The sequence below is a fragment of the Meles meles genome, chromosome 7 (genome assembly GCF_922984935.1).
Source record: "Meles meles chromosome 7, mMelMel3.1 paternal haplotype, whole genome shotgun sequence".
Lineage (NCBI taxonomy): Eukaryota > Metazoa > Chordata > Mammalia > Carnivora > Mustelidae > Meles > Meles meles.
This window is the reverse complement of record NC_060072.1, coordinates 95,258,443-95,272,578: the sequence shown is the minus strand read 5'-3', so window position 1 is coordinate 95,272,578 and position 14,136 is coordinate 95,258,443. Positions and strand designations below refer to the sequence as shown.

Below are 14,136 nucleotides of genomic sequence, written 5' to 3'. Positions count from 1 at the left end.
GGCCTCAAAAGAAGGCCGGAGTAGTGATTCTCATATCAGATAAATTAGATTTTAAACTAAAGACTGTAGTCAGAGATACAGAAGGACACTACATAATTCTTAAAGGGACTATCCGCCAAGACGATCTAACAATTGTGAATATCTATGCCCCCAATACGGGAGCACCCAATTACATAAGAAAACTATTAATCAAGATAAAGAGTCATATTGATATGAATACAATAATAGTAGGAGATCTTAATACGCCTCTCTCAGAAATAGACAGATCATCGAAGCAGAAAATTAATAAAGAAATAAGAACATTGAATGAAACATTGGACCAGATGGACCTCATGGACATATACAGAACATTCCACCCTAAAACAACAGAATACTCATTCTTCTCAAGTGCACATGGAACCTTCTCCAGAATAGACCACATACTGGGTCACAAAGCAGGACTCAACCGATACCAAAAGACTGACATTATTCCCTGCATATTCTCAGATCACAATACTTTGAAACTGGAGCTCAATCACAAGGAAAATTTCAGAAGGAACTCAAACACCTGGAAGCTAAAGACCACCTTGCTTAAGAATGCTTGGATCAACCAGGAGATCAAAGATGAACTTAAACAATTCATGGAAACCAATGAGAATGAAGACACCTCGGTCCAAAACCTATGGGATACAGCAAAGGCGGTTCTAAGGGGGAAATACATAGCCATCCAAGCCTCCCTCAAAAACACTGAAAATTCCAGAATACACCAGCTGTCTCTACACCTTAAAGAACTGGAGAATCAACAACAAATCAAACCAACTCCACTTGCAAGAAGGGAAATAATCAAGATTAGAGCAGAGATCAATGAGGTAGAAATGAGAGATACAGTAGAACGTATCAATGAAACTAGAAGCTGGTTTTTTGAAAGAATCAATAAGATCGATAAACCATTGGCCACACTAATCCAAAAGAAAAGAGAGAAAGCCCAAATTAATAAAATTATGAGGGAAAAGGCAGAGATCACAACTAACACCAAGGAAATAGAAACAATCATCAGAAATTATTACCAACAGTTATATGCCAATAAGCTAAGCAACCTAGATGAAATGGATGCATTCCTGGAAAGCTACAAACTCCCAAAATGGAACCAGGAAGAAATTGACAACCTGAATAGACCGATATCTAGTAACGAGATTGAAGCAGTGATCAAAAACCTCCCAAAAAAACAAGAGCCCAGGACCTGACGGATTCCCTGGGGAATTCTACCAAACATTCAAAAAAGAAACAACACCAATTCTCCTGAAGCTGTTCCAAAAATTTGAAGCAGAAGGAAAACTTCCAGACTCTTTTTATGAAGCCAGCATTACCCTGATCCCCAAACCAGGCAAAGACCCTACCAAAAAGGAGAATTTCAGACCAATATCACTGATGAATATGGATGCAAAGATTCTCAACAAGATCCTAGCAAACAGGATCCAGCAGCACATTAAAAAGATTATCCACCATGACCAGGTGGGATTCATCCCTGGGTTGCAAGGTTGGTTCAACATTCGCAAATCAATCAGTGTGATAGAACACATCAATAAGAGAAGAGAGAAGAACCACATGGTCCTCTCAATTGATGCAGAAAAAGCATTTGACAACATCCAGCATCCGTTTCTGATGAAAATGCTTCAAAGTATAGGGATAGAGGGAACATTCCTGAACTTCATCAAATCTATCTATGAAAGACCCACAGCAAATATCATCCTCAATGGGAAAAAGCTTGCACCCTTCCCGTTGAGATCAGGAACACGACAAGGATGCCCACTCTCACCACTCTTGTTCAACATAGTATTAGAATTTCTAGCAACGGCAATCAGACAACAAAGAGAAATAAAAGGTATCCAAATTGGCAAGGAAGAAGTCAAACTCTCTCTCTTCGCAGATGACATGATTCTTTATATGGAAAACCCCAAAGACTCCACCCCCAAACTACTAGAACTCATACAGCAATTCAGTAACGTGGCAGGATACAAAGTCAATGTACAGAAATCAGTGGCTTTCTTATACACTAACAATGAAAATACAGAAAAGGAAATTAGAGAATCGATTCCATTTACTATAGCACCAAGAACCATAAGATACCTGGGCATAAACCTAACCAAAGAGGTAAAGGACCTGTACTCGAGGAACTACAGAACACTCATGAAAGAAATTGAAGAGGACACAAAAAGATGGAAGACTGTTCCATGCTCTTGGATTGGAAGAATAAACATTGTTAAAATGTCTATACTGCCTAGAGCAATCTATACTTTTAATGCCATTCCGATCAAAATTCCACAAGTATTTTTCAAAGAGCTGGAGCAAATAATCCTAAAATTTGTATGGAATCAGAAGAGACCCCGAATTGCTAAGGAAATGTTGAAAAACGAAAACAAAACTGGCGGCATCACGTTACCCGATTTCAAGCTTTACTACAAAGCTGTGATCACCAAGACAGCGTGGTACTGGCATAAAAACAGACACATAGACCATTGGAATAGAGTGGTGAGCCCAGATATGGACCCTCAACTCTACGGTCAAATAATCTTCGACAAAACAGGAAATAATATTCAATGGAAAAAAGACAGTCTCTTCAATAAATGGTGCTGGGAAAACTGAACAGCGATATGTAGAAGAATGAAACTCGGCCATTCTCTTACACCATTCACAAAGATAAACTCGAAATGGATAAAAGACCTCAACGTGAGACAGGAATCTATCAGAATCCTAGAGGAGAACATAGGCAGTAACCTCTTCGATATCAGCCACAGCAACTTTTTTCAAGATATGTCTCCAAAGGCCAAGGAAACAAAAGCAAAAATGAAGTTTTGGGACTTCATCAAGGTCAAAAGCTTCTACACTGCAAAGGAAACAGTCAGCAAAACAAAGAGGCAACCCACGGAATGGGAGAAGATATTTGCAAATGACAGTACAGACAAAAGGTTGATATCCAGGATCTATAACGAACTTCTCAAACTCAACACACACAAAACAGATAATCATATCAAAAAATGGGCAGAAGAGATGAACAGACACTTCTCCAACGAAGACATACAAATGGCTATCAGACACATGAAAAAATGTTCATCATTACTAGCCATCAGGGAGATTCAAATTAAAACAACATTGAGATACCACCTGACACCAGTTAGAATGGCCAAAATTAGCAAGACAGGAAACAACGTGTGCTGGAGAGGATGTGGAGAAAAGGGAACCCTCTTCCACTGTTGGTGGGAATGCAAGTTAGTGCAGCCACTTTGGAGAACAGTGTGGAGATTCCTGAAGAAATTAAGAATAGAGCTTCCCTATGACCCTGCAATTGCCCTGCTGGGTATTTACCCCAAAGATACAGATGTAGTGAAAAGATGGGCCATTTGTACCCCAATGTTTATTGCAGCCATGGCTACGGTCGCCAAACTGTGGAAAGAACCAAGATGCCCTTCTACAGATGAATGGATAAGGAAGATGTGGTCCATATACACAATGGAGTATTATGCCTCCATCAGAAAGGATGAATACCCAACTTTTGTAGCAACATGGACGGGATTGGAAGAAATTATGCTGAGAGAAATAAGTCAAGCAGAGAGTCAAATATCATATGGTCTCACTTATTTGTGGAGCATAGCAAATAACATGGAGGACATGGGGAGATGGAGAGGAGAGGGAGTTGAGGGAAACTGGAAGGGGAGATGAACCATGAGAGACTATGGACTCTGAAAATCAACCAGAGGGTTATGAAGGGGTGCCGGGGGGGGTGGGGATGTGGGGTGGGAGGTTGAGGAACCAGGTGGTGGGTAATAGGGAGGGCACATACTGCATGGAGCACTGGGTGTGATGCCAAAACAATGAACACTGTTATAGTGTAAATAAACAAATAAAAATAAATAAATAAATAAAAAAAATAAAATAAATTAAAAAAACCCTACTAACAGTGATAAATGTGTTCAATAAAGTCAGAGGATACAAAATTAATGTGTAGAAATCTGTTGCATTTCTATACATTAATAGTAATGTAGATGAAAGGTATTAAGAAAAGTAAAAAAAAATAGAAAAAAATTCAAAAAAGAAAACAAATAATGAAAAAATATAAAAAAGAAAGAAAAAAAATATATATGTATATATTCGATAAACTTTCATAAAAGGTTAAAAAAGAAAAGGGTAAAAGTTTTAAAAAATTAGGAGAAGAATAAAAAAGAAAGAAAAATAAATTGAAAAAAAATTGAATTAACCACAAGACGAAAGAATCATGGGGAGAAAGCCATGAGTTCTGTGCTTTGCTTTCTTCTCCTCTGGAATTCCACTGCTGTCCTATGTATTGAACCTGCTTTCCTTGGTAGATGAACCTTGTCCTGCCTGGATATTTTGTTGATCATCTGGGGGAGGGGCCTGTTGTAGTGACTCTCAAGTGTCTTTGCCCGAGGCGGAATTGCACCGCCCTTACTGGGGGCCAGACTGAGTAATCCGCTGGGGTTCGCTTTTGGGAGCTTTTGTTCCCTGAACGCTTTCTGTAGAGTTCTGGAGGACGGGAAGGAAAATGGCAGCCTCCCTGTCTCTGATCCGGAGGAGCCAAGAGCCCGGGGCCCCACTCCTCAGTGCGCCCGCACAGAATAGCGCCCAATCACTCCCGTTTCCCCGGCCTCCAACAGCGCTCCGAGCTCACGCAGCCTGTGACCGGTTCAAGGTAACCCCAAGCTGAGCGCTCAGTCCTCGGCTCTGTCTCTGTAGCCAGCTTCCCTCTTCTAATACCTGCGAGCTCTGCGACACTCTGACACCCCCGATCCTTCTATGACCCTGCGGGACCTGGTGCCACACTGACCCTGCATGAGCTTCACCCTGGTTTAGCCTCTGGAGCAATGTCCCTCAGTGGAACAGACTTTTCAAACTCCTGATTTTGTGTCTGTTGCTCCACCGCTTGCCAAGAGCCGGCCCCTCCTCCGTGGTCTATCTTCCCGTAGTTTTGGATTCACTTCTCCGCCAGTCCTACCTTTCAGAAAGTGGTTGATTTTCTGTTTCTAGAATTGCTGTTCTTCTTCTTTCAATCTCCCGTTGGATTTGTAGGTGTTTGCAATGTTTAGATAAGCTATCTAGCTGATCTCCTGTTACCTGATATAGTCTCAGCCTGCTACTTCTCTGCCATCTTGACTCCTCCCCCCCTTTATTGCTACTTTTTTGTTATAATTTTACTTAGTATGTGTCTTTGTGTGATCTTTTTGTTGATATTATTGGATGCTTTCTGTGATTCCTGGATCTGGATTTCTGTTTCTTTTCCCAGATATGGAAGTTTTATTTTTTTTTCTTCAAATAATATTTTTTGCCCCCTTTTATCTCCCCTTTCCTTCTGGGATCCCTATAATGAGAATATTATTATGCATCATGGTGTGACTGAGTTCTCTCTCTCTCTCTCTTTTTTTTTAAGATTTTATTTATTTATTTATTTGACAGCGAGAGAGATCACAAGTAGGCAGAGAGGCAGGCAGAGAGAAAGAGAGAGGGAATCAGGCTCCCTGCTGAGCAGAGAGCAGAGAGCCCAATGTGGGACTCGATCCCAGGACCCTGAGATCATGACCTGAGCTGAAGGCAGTGGCTTAACCCACTGAGCAACCCAGGCGCCCAGTTACTGAGTTCTCTTAATCTATTCTCATTTTTAATTATTATTTTTCTTTCTCCTATTCAACTTGATCATTTTCCATTACTCTGTCTTCTAGATTGCTGATTCATCCTTCAGCTTCCTTTTCTTTACTATTTATTCCTTCTAATGTATTTTTTATTTCAGTTATTGATTTTTTCATCACTACTTTTTTTTTAATATTTCCTATCACTTTGTTGAGGGTCTCACTGAGGTTCTTCACTGTTTTCTCAAGTCCAGTGAGTATCTTTATGACCATTCCTTTAAGTTCTTTATCAGTATATTGCTTATCTACATTTCATTTAACTCTCTTGCTAAGATTTTGTCCTGTTCTTTCCTTTGGGACGTATTCCTCTGTTTCCTCATTGTGTCTAACTCTGTGTCTGTTTCTCTGTGTTAGGAAATTCACCTGCGTCTCCTGCTCTTGTAGTAGTGGCTGTATGAAGAAGAGGTCTTATGCAGGTAATATGCTGCAATGCAGTGTCCCCTGTTCACCAGAACCTGGTGCTTTAGGGGTGTCTTCTATGTGTATTGTGTGCACCCTATTGTTGTGGCTGAGCCATGTTTGCCTTCAGTTTAGTCGTCTTCAATGGCTCACTTTGTTAGTTTGAGGAAATTTAGTTCCTGTGTTGTTAATGTGTCAGTCTGTGGCTGCCTTGGGCTTCAGTTGGTTCTAATCAGGCATTTGCCAGAGCTGTGGTCACACCAGATGGCAGGGTTTCTTCCATGTCTCATTCCTGAAAAGCCTTCATTTGTGGGCCTGGCGTGCAGTCAGACCAGATATGTTCCTCTAGCCCCATGCTTGGGCCAGAGTTGGACTGGCATATGTGGTTCTCTTTCCCTTGCCCTGGATAGGAGTCACTTTAGAGTGGTGTTGGCCACTGTTAGGGCTGCTTGCACCATGTTACACTTGTGGTCCTGCGTTGGATAGACTCCTGTTGAGGGCTGGTTTGTAGGAGAACATGAGAGTGGAGTGCATGGTGTTAGCAAGATTTGTGCCAGTCTGCTGTGGGAGGAGACCTGGATCTGCTTTGTGGAGTGCCTGTCAAATTTAAGTTGGAGGGGGCAGGTTGCAGGAAAACTTGGGCATAGGGCGCACTGTTAGCAAGCTAGGTAGAGAGTGTTTGGACTGGTTTCTGCAGGTGTCTGTGGATGATGGTGGAGGGAAACAGTGCCTGCCTGCTCTTTGTTCTTGGAGAAGATTCCTAAAGATCCCTGCCTCTCCAGTACATGTTCTGAGATTAGTAATTAAATCTCCTTCCCATATTAGCAGCATTTTTCAAACTGTTGCTTTTATGTTGTATCTCAATGGTGCTGTTTTTTATACTGTTTCTTTAATGGCAGGGAATCACTTTGCTTTGCCCAGCTGCTCTCCCAGAGCCAAGCCTACTGATTTTTAAAGTTTCAGGTGGTAAGCTCTATTGATTATAAAAACTCATAAAATTATGCCCCTCTGGTTTTCAAAGCCAAATGTTATGGAGATTCATCTTCCCAGTGTGTGTCTCCCATGCCTGAGATGCCTGGTGTGGGGTCTGCCTTGTCCTTTCTATAGGCTTATATGTCTCTCCCTCTTGCAGGCAGTCTTACAGTCAGTTTTATTCCTGACTGAGTGGCCACCCTTCCTACCATTTTTGATGTGGCCTCCTCTCTACCATTAGTTGTGGAGGGTCTGTTCTGCCAGTCTTCAGGTCATTTTCTGGGTTATTTACACTGATGTGGCTATTATCTAAGTGTGTCCATGGGGTGAGGTGAACTTAGGATTCTCTTACTCTGCCATCCTTCCTGGAAGTCTCTGAATTACATTTTAAGTGATGTTTGCCTCTTCCTTAGTACTATATTGTAGATTATTAGCTTTTCTCTATTCAATTACATATTTAAAAAATTATGCATTTTGCAAGATAGTCAATACAATGTGGCATTTCAATAAGTAATTTAATTTTTACATCATAAATTGTTCATCAAATAATGATATTTTGATTTTGAGTAATTCTATCCAATTATAAAATTATTAACCCCTATTTGTTTAGATTTTATTCCACTTTCTTGATCTAAACATTGGGTATTTTAGATAAAATAAAATTTCTTAAAATTTTTCTTGATGTAATTTTGATGTTTATGTGTGCAATCCTGAGAAGGCAGTGCCATACCCTATAGAAATTACAGACCTGGAATAACATGAAACAGGACTGAAACCTTGCTCCAACACTTATTAACACTACGTAATAGTCCCACATCTCAGTTTACAAATCTATGAAACAAAGATTAAAAACCAATTCCAGTGGTCTTTGGAAGATTATCCATTAAAAAATTATATGCTTGTGCATGTGTGTGTATTGAATAAATTCATAGATAGATAATATTGTAGCTCATGAAAAGTTAGCCTAAACTGATCTCTCAGTAAATGACAACTTTTGTTAATTTTTTTTTCATATCTTAAAATAGAAATCAAATAGAGCAGGGTGGTTAAATATTGATTTAAAGGTCTTTAAAAATGTATAGCATATTTTACTCATTTGATTCTTTTATGAATTTTTTGACAGGAATTAGCATTTTTCTTTAATATGTAACAATTTTTTTCAGTAATTGTGATGCTTTCTCATTCAGTATATTTGAAAATAATATATCAATATCATTTACTAGGTTTTATATATAGTAAAGTATGCATAAAAAGTAGAGTTTGCCTTTCTAGAAGATTTTAGATACACAGCATAAACAAAATTTTAGTGAATTAGTACTAAAGAAGAGAAAGTTTAGGTCAAAACAGCAGGTAGACACATTAGAGCTTTATCAAGTGCCCTATGGCTGTCTAGTTCTCTAGTTCTAACTTAAATTTTGAGCCAGTCTCTTGTTTGTCCCAGCTGAAATCACAGGCTAGGCTCCTGTGATGTTAACAGTCCCAGATAATTGCTATTGTTTTCAGTAATCCATGAGAATTTTTTTTAATACAAAACTGAGCTCTGAGTGAGATCAAATAGAAACAACACCATGGAGATGGAACTTTTCCAGGGAACTTAGAATCTGGTCAAAATATTGACTGTGGTCTAAGGAAGGAACTGTTCACAGAGCTCTTTAAAAATGTCATTCCTTTTTGTTAGCAGCAAGGCTGATTTTTCATGGTTGCCACACCACCTGATTGGGGATGTGGTGTGAGAATCCCCAAGTTAATATGCTACAGAAACAATGATGTTCTTATGGTTATCCAGTAGTTTTTCTTCATTAAATGCTTTTCAGTTTATTCTGTGAATTTGGTTAATTTCCAGAGTTCTAAAATGATTGGTTTTGATAGTTTTTCCAGTTATTTACATTTCCTTTGTGGGGAAGTTTGGTCACTGAAGTCTTCACCATTCCAGAAACAGATCTCAACATCCAAAAGATGGAAGAGACAACCAGATGGAAGGAGCTTAGGTCTCCAACACTGTTAAGTTACTATACCAGCCCCTATATTAATCAAAAGACTATTTGACTCTGAGAAACAAACTGAGGATTTTGGAAGGAAGGGGTTTGGGGAATGGATGAGGCTGGTGGTGGGTACCAAAGAGGGCATGTATTGCATGAAGCACTGGGTGTGGTGCACAAACAATGAATCTTGGAACAATGAAAAAATAAAATAAAAATTTTTAAAAAGATTAAAAAAAAACAGCAGGTAGGATAAAGAGTTTCTCCAGATTTAGTTTGTATGTTTGTGTGGTGGGAGAGGAAGAGAGAACCTGTAAATGGATGACATTCATGTTGAGACTTAAGTGAAAAATAGAGGAAATGGAATGGAAAAATGAGGGAAAGAGTCTTGGGCTCTTTTTTTCTTTTCTTTTTGACAAAGCCAACTGTAAGTGCCATATTCTAGAGATAGCAGGAGAGAGCCCAAAAGGATGGTCATTAGGCCTACATGCCAGAAAGCCAAGAGAAAACTTACCAATATGAAAATTTACTTAGTAGTTTTATGAAATTTAATTTAAAATTTTTTTTAAGAAAAATTGATGTACATTTTGTGGTCTTCTAATCTATATGTCATTTACTTCATGAAAAAAATGTAACTATTATTTTAATTGTAACTTTTCATTTGGAATTTCTTTTCAATTATCTCAGACTTCCATGTATATTGATAGTTTGTTTTCTAGATTTCTTTTGAAATTCTGTTTTCATGATACACAAAAATTTATTAGTTAATTTAACTACATTTTGAATTTGGATATTTGTACTTTAAACAATTGAATATTTTTCATAATTTTAACAACTTATCTAATACCTCAATAGCAATTAACATTTTGACACTGAACTTATCATATCTTTTTAGAAAATAGCTTTTTCTCATATTTAAAACATTATATATTTTGTGTAGTCTGTGAATCTTTTACTTTTCAAATTTCAGCATTTTATATGAGTGTGTGTGTGTGTGTGTGTGTGTGTGTGTGTGTTTGTGTGTGTATTTACAAATAAACTCCAGGATCCTAGATATCACATTCTACTTACACTTAAGACACATTTATTTGGAATGTATTTATTTTTATTTTCTTTACTTTTCAATTGTATCACATTAGTTTTTGCCAGTGGTGCTTTTTTTTTCTTTTTCAAGTTTTTATTTAAATTCCAGTTAGTTAACACACGGTGTGATATTAGTTTCAGGTGTAGAATTTAGTGATTCATCACTTACGTATAACATCCAGTGCTTATCACAAATGTCCTCCTTAATACCCGTCACCCATTTAACCCCTTCTCCCACCCAGAACCCCCCAGTGCTGCTTTTAAAAAAAATACTGAGCTAAGTACAATCAGGACATTACTAATTAAAAATTTCACCTAGAGTAGTGCCTTGGTGGCTCAGTTGGTTAAGCCTCTGACTCTTGATCTCAGTTCAGGTCTTGATCTCAAGGTCATGAGTTCAAATCCCATGTTGGGCTCCATACTGTGCACATGACTCCTTAAATTTTTTTTTTTTTTTTTTTTTGCATAGAACTTGACCTGCCAACACTAGGTACTCAATAAATTTTATTAGTCAATTAAAATTAAGCAACACTTAGATTAGATGATTAGAAGAGCACTTTAAATCAATTGTTTTTTTTAATTTTATTTTTTATTTGTTTATTTACAGCGTTATTAACAGTGTTCATTGTTTTGGCATCACACCCAGTGCTCCATGCAGTACGTGCCCTCCCTATTACCCACCACCTGGTTCCTCAACCTCCCACCCCCCTGCCACTTCAAAACCCTCTGGTTGTTTTTCAGAGTCCATAGTCTCTCATGGTTCATCTCCCCTTCCAGTTTCCCTCAAATCCCTTCTCCTCTCCATCTCCCTATGTCCTCCATGTTATTTGTTATGCTCCACAAATAAGTGAGACCATATGATACTTGATTCTCTCTGCTTGACTTATTTCACTCAGCATAATCTTTTCCAGTCCCGTCCATGTTGCTACAAAAGTTGGGTATTCATCCTTTCTGATGGAGGCATAATACTCCATCGTGTATATGTACCACATCTTCCTTATCCATTCATTCGTTGAAGGGCATCTTGGTTCTTTCCACAGTTTGACAACCATAGCCATTGCTGCAATAAACATTGGGGTACAGATGGCCCTTCTTTTCACTACATCTGTATCTTTGGGGTAAATACCCAGCAGGGCAATTGCAGGGTCATAGGGAAGCTCTATTCTTAATTTCTTCAGGAATCTCCACACTGTTTTCCAAAGTGGCTGCACTAACTTGCATTCCCACCAACAGTGGAAGAGGGTTCCCTTTTCTCCACATCCTCTCCAACACACGTTGTTTCCTGTCTTGCTAATTTTGGCCATTCTAACTGGTGTCAGGTGGTATCTCAATGTTGTTTTAATTTGAATCTCCCTGATGGCTAGTGATGATGAACATTTTTTCATGTGTCTGATAGCCATTTGTATGTCTTCATTGGAGAAGTGTCTGTTCATATCTTCTGCCCATGTTTTGATATGATTATCTGTTTTGTGTGTGTTGAGGTTGAGAAGTTCTTTATAGATCCTGGATATCAACCTTTTGTCTGTACTGTCATTTGCAAATATCTTCTCCCATTCCGTGGGTTGCCTCTTTGTTTTGTTGACTGTTTCCTTTGCTGTGCAGAAGCTTTTGATCTTGATGAAGTCTCAAAAGTTCATTTTCGCTTTTGTTTCCTTGGCCTTTGGAGACATGTCTTGAAAAAAGTTGCTGTGGCTGATATCGAAGAGGTTACTGCCTAGGTTCTCCTCTAGGATTCTGATAGATTCCTGTCTCACGTTGAGGTCTTTTATCCATTTTGAGTTTATCTTTGTGTATGGTGTAAGAGAATGGTCGAGTTTCATTCTTCTACATATCGCTGTCCAGTTTTCCCAGCACCATTTATTGAAGAGACTATCTTTTTTCCATTGTATATTTTTTCTTGTTTTGTCGAAGATTATTTCACCATAGAGTTGAGAGTCCATATCTGGGCTCTCCACTCTATTCCACTGGTCTATGTGTCTGTTTTTATGCCAGTACCACACTGTCTTGGGGATCACAGCTTTGTAGTAAAGCTTGAAATCGGGTAACGTGATGCCGCCAGTTTTCTTTTTGTTTTTCAATATTCCCTTAGCAATTCGGGGTCTCTTCTGACTCCATACAAATTTTAGGATTATTTGCTCCAGCTCTTTGAAAAATACCGGTGGAATTTTGATCGGAATGGCATTAAAAGTATAGATTGCTCTAGGCAGTATAGACACTTTAACAATGTTTATTCTTCCAATCCAAGAGCATGGAACAGTCTTCCATCTTTTTGTGTCTTCTTCAATTTCTTTCATGAGCGTTCTGTAGTTCCTCGAAGCTGTTCCAAAAATTGAAGCAGAAGGACAACTTCCAGACTCTTTTTATGAAGCCAGCATTACCCTGATCCCCAAACCAGGCAAAGACCCTACCAAAAAGGAGAATTTCAGACCAATATCACTGATGAATATGGATGCAAAGATTCTCAACAAGATCCTAGCAAACAGGATCCAGCAACACATTCAAAAGATTATCCACCATGACCAGGTGGGATTCATCCCTGGGTTCAAAGTTTGTTCAACATTCGCAAATCAATCAATGTGATAGAACAAATCAATAAGAGAAGAGAGAAGAACCACATGGTCCTCTCAATTGATGCAGTAAATCAATTGTTTTTTACAAGTCCAAGTAAATATAAGATAAACTATTTATTTCCTTGTTTGGTCCTTATTTGTTTTATTTTTCTGCATTGCAATTTTGTTTGTGAGATTAGAAGTAATATCAGGCTTACATATAATAGAAAATTATTATTATATCTTTTGATTGGGATCTTGGGTTTGTTTGCAGGATGGGGAGTTAAAGGAGTGAACTCAGGTGGTGAAAGGTATTAATTCTGGAAGAAATAAATGTTTGAGAAAGTTAACCTAAATAGAGATCTTATTAAAAGGAGACAAAGAGATTAATGGTTTATGCTTAGCTTGTTATTTTACTTATGAACTTGAGCATTGTCTTACTTTTTTTGAGACCAATGCAATTTTTTTGAAGGACCCATTGAAGGCTTGTCTCATTTGTTTGTTTCTCAAAGTGTAAATGAATGGGTTCAACATGGGAGCTATGGATGACATTAGCACTGCCACGACCTTATTAATAGTCACTGATTCCTTTGCTGAAGGTTTGATGTAGATGAAGATACAGCTTCCATAGGTGATGGAAACAACACTCATGTGAGAGGAACAAGTAGAAAAAGCTCTTTTCCTTTGTCAGGCAGAGGGGAATTGTAAAATCGTCTTGACAATGTGAATGTAAGACAGAAGAACACACAGAAGGGTCAGAATGAAGGTCAGCACAGCACAGACAATAACCAACTGCTCTATGAGCCATGTGTCTGAGCATGAAATCTTCAAGATTGGAGATGCATCACAGAAGAAATAATCAATGACATTTGAATCACAGAATTTCAAATTTAGGAACAGAGTAAGTGGTGGGAATATGATCAACAAGCCAGTCATCCAACAGCAGAGGACAAGCCTCTTGCAGACTCTGTTGTTCATGATGGTCACATAATGCAGGGGTTTGCAGATGGCTACATAACGGTCATAGGACATTGTAGCCAAGAGAAAAAATTCTGTTACTCCAAAGATGTCGATGAAAAACACTTGAATAACACAAATATTTTATGTAATTGACCTGTCACCTGTTGCTATGTTGTATAAGTATCTAGGGATACATGCAGATGTAAATGAAATTTCTAACAAAGCAAAATTCTGTAGGAAAAAGTACATTGGTGTTTTAAGGTGAGAGTCAACTAAAGTGAGAGATATGATGGTCAGATTTCCAGTTATACTCAACATATAAGTGAGAAATAGAAATATAAAAATTGGAATCTGAAGTTGAGGGTCATCTGTCAGTCCCAATAAGATGAAGGTTGTTACTATGTGGTTTTTCATCACTGACTACTAAATTTTATTCAATTTGACATAAAATTTAGAGATATTTTATTTGAATAGAGTGTGTCAAAGCTATATGGTAATAAACAGTGACTACCAGAGATA

The 14,136-nt window shown here is 38.3% G+C and overlaps 1 pseudogene; it reads right to left on the bottom strand.

Annotated features, from left to right (window-relative positions):
• Positions 1-13,074: 13,074 nt before the first annotated feature.
• Positions 13,075-14,031, bottom strand: LOC123946451 (annotated as a pseudogene).
• Between the last annotated feature and the right edge of the window lie 105 nt (positions 14,032-14,136).